Source organism: Hylobates moloch, unplaced genomic scaffold (assembly GCF_009828535.3).
Source record: "Hylobates moloch isolate HMO894 unplaced genomic scaffold, HMol_V3 SCAFFOLD_2, whole genome shotgun sequence".
Lineage (NCBI taxonomy): Eukaryota > Metazoa > Chordata > Mammalia > Primates > Hylobatidae > Hylobates > Hylobates moloch.
In genome coordinates, this window is record NW_026652277.1 from 24,181,352 (window position 1) to 24,188,153 (window position 6,802).

Below are 6,802 nucleotides of genomic sequence, written 5' to 3' on the forward strand. Positions count from 1 at the left end.
ATTAGCTTCTATACTTGGTTTTCAGAAAAATAGGGGAATCATAAAAAAATGCAGTATCAGTCATTTAATAAAAAGTAATAGTTACGAAGGCAAGTTCTAAGGTCAGTGCAACTTCATCCTAGTCTTCAACCCACAGCTGAACAATGTCCAAACATATCCAGAATCTTACAAGATCTTTAATATAGGCAATAATATACTTTCTTTCTTTGTTTGTTTTTGATGTTTTTTTGAGACGGAGTCTCCCTCTGTTCCCCAGGCTGGAATGCAGTGGTGCGATCTCAGCTAACTGCAGACTCTGCCTTTTGGATTCAAGTGATTCTTGTGCCTCAGCCTCCTGAGAGCTGGGATTACAGGCCTGTGCCCTAGCTAATTTTTGTATTTTTAGTAGAAACGGGGTTTCACCATGTTGGCCAGGCTAGTCTCAAATTCCTAGCTTCACGTGATCCACCCGCTTCAGCCTCCCAAAAGTGCTGGGATTACAGGCGTGACGCACCATGCCCAGCCGATATAGTTTTAAAGATTCTATTAAAAAGATTTGAGGGCTGGGTGTGGTGGCTCATGCCTGTAATCCCAGCACTTAGGGAGGCCAAAGCAGGTGGATCACTTGAGGCCAGGAGCTCAAGACTAGCCTGGCCAACATGGTGACCCCATCTCTACTAAAAATACAAAATTAGCCAGGCGTGGTGGTGGGCACCTGTAATCCCAGCTGCTCGGGAGGCTGAGGCAGGAGAATCACTTGAACCGGGGAGGCGGAGGTTGCAGTGAGCCAAGATTGCACCACTGCACTCCAGTCTGGATGACAGAACAAGACTCTGTCTCAAAAAAAAAAAAAAAAAAGGGATAGAGGAAGAAAGTTACTTTCTGGCTAAGTGAATCTTAAGGATTACAAATTTTAATAGCTGTTCAACCTGTTATTCAAGCATTCTGATTAATTTTTTCCAACATTACGCAAAAACTTATACATTAAAAGAGAGCCACCTGTCTAATGAAATTCAACCAAAAGTTTCCAAATGCAAAGAGAAAAGGGAAGCCTTTGCTGATATTAGTAGACAAAACAGAAACAAAAACAGATTTTATGTCCTGAAAGCCAAGAGCCACATCTACTAAAATCGTTTAGTTAAGGAGCCCGGCCACTGGCTCTGCGTCTGTATGCTTGATGCATTGTCAGCACAAGCAAATATTTCCACCCCGGGAAATCAAATCTAAATAGTATAATAAGCAATGTCTTTTCACAAGACAGACTTTAAAGAAATCATTTGTTTTTTTAATGCAGTTTTTGTTTACAAATCACTCTGACAGAAAAATCAGGAGGTTTATTTTGCTGGGGAATTAAAAGTGACAATATGACATTAATTTCTTGGTTTCTGTCTTTAAATCTTTCAAGATCATGCCTTCAGCAATAAAAGTAAGTAAGTCCTGCATTTAGACACTTTATTACTCCTGTCCCATCCCTCCCATCTATAAGACACATCCTCTCTTGTCATTGAAGGCTTTGGCTCCTGTCAACGGTCTACTGAAGTTTTTAGCACAGACAAGCAAATTCTACTCAGGAACTTTATTGTGGTACCATACAAATGTTTCCAAGCACAATGGGTGTTATTAGCCCAAAATATCCCTGATGGACCACACAGCTCTAAGATCCAGCTCCTTGTCATAGATAGCCAAGGGGGAACGAAGAGAACAGAGAAGCCTCAAATTGGCTTGGAAGGATAGGCCAACCCAAGGAGGTCTGGGACAAGAAGCAGCTGAATGCCTGATGGGTTTGCCATGACATAGCTGTTCCTGCCTGGGAAGAGGGCAGGGAACACTGGTACCCACTTTATAAGATTCTGTAAATGACAAACTCCTGAAGGCAACAGCCTACCACCAGCTAAAAACATCTGTGGGAACTGAAAACAGACTAGATTGGAATGCCACTGAGATCTGCGTTGCTTTCCGTTTGGAACCGGAGGCTGTCCCCAAGGTTCAATAGTCAGCCAAAGCATGGAGAAGTGCTATTTTTCACAAGGAAAAGAGACACCGTTTATGGCTGTTGTCTGTCACTCAAACATGTTTGAGTTGTTTTTCCACTAGAGATGATGGTCTCATACTCCCCTGCTCTATGCTCTGCATTACCAGACTAAGGTTTTTGAGGTGACTACCTAGTTAGGGTACAAATTTTGGTAGTGCAAGAGGGAGAATGTTGATTGCTTTTTGAGGAAATAAACCTCTGCTTGGGCCCTCAATAGTGTCAAGCTCAGTTGAACTAACTCAATATTTAGCATTGTCTTCATTTGTTTCATAGAAATTTGAAAATGAAAACAAGTTTGATTATGAAATAAAAAAATACAATAGATATTCACTTGTTTTCAAAAAAGTAACAAATTTTACAAACCTTTTTTGTTTTCTTTTCATCATCACAATTTCCTAAGCTGCTGGCATTCCTGGGTAGGTTGACAGAATAAATCAAATAGCTGGACCATCCGATTCTGTTGAGGGAATTTTGTTTAAATTAGTGGTATTTGAAATTCAACATTACTTAAAACGGTTTACAGGTTTCTTCTTAATATGTCTTCGCTATCCTATCACGTTTCCTTTGTTACTCTTTGTTGGACCCAATTATTCTCTTGCAGTCCAGTGAATGAACACTATGAAATGAAAGTTTAGAGAGGTCAAGTGACTTGTCCATGGTCACACAGCTAGTTAATGACATAGTTGAGGCTTGAATTTATATTGCTTATTTGTTAGTTCAAGCAGGATTATTTTCTGTTACCAAGCTACTTCCAAGACTACAAATAGTTGTGGTAGTTAAGTTGGATTTTTTTTTCTCCTTAAAAATGAATTTCAAAAATGAAGAAATATCTCTTTTATCTCTTTTTCCAGGATTTCAGTACAAGGATAAGCTCTATTAACATGCTTAGCATAATAGATGACAGGTTTTCTTGGCTTTATATCTGCCCTATGCCTCTATTTTCATTAACAACAGCCCCTCTCAAAGTGTTAAAAGTAGTCTCTTAAATTTGCAACAAATATGATTAAAGGATTGAAAAGTAAAGCTTATGAAGGAGAACAAGGGATGATCTAGTGGTCTTCAAGGATTCAGAAAGTCATGCGAAGGATAATGTATTCCTCTGCATTTTCAAAAAGAAGAACTTTCAAGTAAATGGTTTCTAATTATAGCTGCAATAAAATCAGATTTTATTTTAAAATATTACTTGTGTCCACCTATATAAATAGAAGAAATTAGGTTTAAGAAAGAACACCACAGGAACGATTTCTCCCACGTTGGAGCGAATGTTGGTATGCATTGATAAAACAGTTCATACATCTTGCCTCAAAAATACTGCACCACGGCCAGGCGCGGTGGCTCACTCCTGTAATCCCAGCACTTTGGGAGGCTGAAGTGGGAGGATCATGAGGTCAGGAGTTCGGGACCAGCCTGACCAACATGGTGAAACCCCGTCTCTACTGAAAATACAAAAATTAGCTGGATGTGGTGGCATGCGCCTATAATCCCAGCTACTCAGGAGGCTCAGACAGGAAAATCGCTTGAACCCAGGGGGCGGAGTTTGCAGTGAGCCAAGATGGTGCCACTGCACTCCAGCCTGGGCAACAGAGCGAGACTCTATCTAACAAAAAAAACAAAAACAAAAACAAAAACAAAAAAAACCTGCACCTCTCCCAATACCCAGAAGTTGTGATGATGTATGGTTTTTACACTGTGAAAGGGGGAAATTTCAGAACCAAGTAAGGCAGGTAAAGGTAGACTCATTTAAAAACTAAATTTAGAGCTGTCCTCTGCAGAAGAATATCTCAATGCCTTGTTGTATAATCCAATGACTTTAGCCCTTTATTTTTAATTTGACAGTCATAGGTCATACAACATCAACTCTTATTGCATAGAAGTCCAAAGAGATAAAGTGACTTAAAATTTCTCGAGATCATAAAACTAGCTAATAACCAAACACAGGCTTGAACTCAGACCTCTTGTTTGCTTACTCCAAAACTCTTCTCACTACCATGCAGACTATATTAATCATTCCAGTTTCTAAGATAGATGTTATTCCCCTCTGCGGCAGGCAGAACAATGGCCCCCCAAAATGTCTATGCCCTAATCCCTGGAACCTGTGAATATGTTTCATTACATGGCAAAGAGGAATTAGGGTTGTAGATGAATTAAGTTTGCTAATCAGCTGATCTTAAAATAGGGAGACTATCCTGGATTATTGGGGTGGGTCCAGAGAAATCACAGGGGTCTTGACGTGTGGGAGAAGGAGGTAGAAGATTTGGCATCAGAGTGATGTAAGAAATCTTGACTGGCCATTGCTGGCTTTGACAATGGCATGGCACTAGCAGCAAAGGAATGTGGGCAGCCTCTAGAAGCCAGAAAGGCAAGAAAATAGATTTTCCCTGAAAGGTCCTGAAAGGAAGTGCCCTGCCAACACCTTGATATTAGCCCAGTGAGACCCATTTTAGACTTCTGATCTCCAGTACTGGAAGAGAATATATTTGTGTTGTTTAAGCCACTGGATTTATGGTACTGCATGAACCAATATTATGGAAATATGTTACAGCAACAATAAAGAACCAATACACTTTCAAAAAAGTATTTTAAAAAACCACTATAGTATTTTAAAAAAACACAAGATAACAAAACTCAATAATACGTCCCACTATTTTTTTTTCCTAATAGGCCATTTTTTTCATAGGTTTTTTGGGGAACAGCTGGTATTCGGTTACATGAGTAAATTCTTTAGTGGTGATTTATGAGATTTTGGTGCACCCATCACCTGAGCAGTAAACACTGAACCCAATTTGTAGCCTTATATCCCTTACCCCCCTTCCCACCCTTTCCCCCAAAGTCCCCAAAGTCCATTGCATCATTCTTATGCCTTTGCATCCTCAGAGCTTAGTTTCCACTTATGAGTGAGAACATACAATGTTTAATTTTCCATTCCTGAGTTACTTCACTTATCAATAACTAGACTTATCAATACTAGACTATCAATAACTAGTCTAGATGTTAGATATATTAACTCATTTAGCCCTTGTCAGAATGTTATGAGGTGGGCTCTGTTATCATCCTAACTTTATGGAGAAAATGACCAAGGCGCAGAGAAGTCATGCAGCTTGCCCAAGCTCACAAAGCTGAAAATTTCCAGAACTGGGATTGAACCCAGACAGTCTGGCTCTAGAGTCTGAACACTGCTATGCTCTTCTGCTTCTCTCAGATGGTAGTGGCCAAATACATAGCATTTTTACCAAGCGTAGACAGAGATGATCTTGTCTTTTACCCAGGAGATAAATAAAATTGCTTATGGAAATATATTTTTTTTCTAATTCACAGATTTTCCTTTGAAATATTTTTAGCTTTTTCCTATAAGCTTCTCATACTGCTACTTAAACTTTTTTCTCTCCCTAGCACTGAGACTGTTTTCATATGTAAATCACCAACAATTTTATAATCTTGCAGATATTTATTATTCAAGAGCTGATCAACATGGCTGTGGTTTTCCAGCTCAGTTGTCTCTGTACATTTTTGTGTCTTGCCCACTGCAGATCCCATGAACCCATCTATCAGTCTACATGCAGTGAAGGGTAGAGAAGGTGAAAATAAAATCTGCAGACTTAGTTTCTTGTTAATAACAGCTCTGACAAAAGAGGAGGTTTGTCTATGGTTGCCTACCATTGATTTTTTTTTCCATTTTATTTATTTATTTATTTATTTATTTATTTATTTATTTATTTTTTTGAGACGGAGTCTCGCTCTGTCGCCCAGGCTGGAGTGCAGTGGCGCTATCTCGGCTCACTGCAAGCTCCGCCTCCCGGGTTCACGCCATTCTCCTGCCTCAGCCTCTCCGAGTAGCTGGGACTACAGGCGCCCGCCACCACGCCCGGCTAATTTTTTGTATTTTTAGTAGAGACGGGGTTTCACCATGGTCTCGATCTCCTGACCTCGTGATCTGCCCGCCTCGGCCTCCCAAAGTGCTGGGATTACAAGCGTGAGCCACCGCGCCCGGCCTCCATTTTATTTTTAAATGAAATGTAAGCTCTTTGTAGTCCTCTGGTTTTTATATTTAGACATTTCTTTTAAGTCTCATTTCTAACATAGGTTTATTAATTTGATTCATTCATGCTAAACCACCCTCTCCAATATCACAGATGATTAAGAACTGGCTTTAGTCATTTTGTTTTTTCAGTTTCTAGACACAGAAAACCAAAACAAGTAGTTAAAGTCAGTTTGTTCTTCTTCAAGTTTTGCTTCCTGTTTTAAATTTGCTTCCCTTTATGCTATAGCCCAGGAATGGAAATAGATTAGTGGTGGCTGATGGATCAGCAGAGATTGTCCAAAGTATTTTTGAAAAGGATTTTGTGGAAAAATATAGACTCTATGGAAAAGAGTTTGGTGACCTATTCGCTGATGTAGATGTTTATTAGCAGACCTAGACATATGTTTTGGAGGTGAGCTGGGTATTGCAACTGCCACATACTTACCGTCCCTGCTGTAGCAAGTCAAGCACTACCTCACTGTCAATCCCCACTGAGCACCTGTGCGGAGGAACTCGGGTATGGGTGGCACCATCTGTTTCAACATTACCATTTTTCTGAGTCTTCAGAGTTTTCAAGAACAAATAATCGAAACCAGATATAACCACATAGAAGATATTATGTGATTCTCTAAAATATAGCCAAAATGAATTGAATTAGGATTAAATTAAATACAGAGAGTTTTGGGCTTCAAATAATATTTTACCAACTCGAAGAATTGTTAGATAATGCAGAAAGTCATCGGGAGCTGGTTTAACCTTTCTTTTTTAAGATA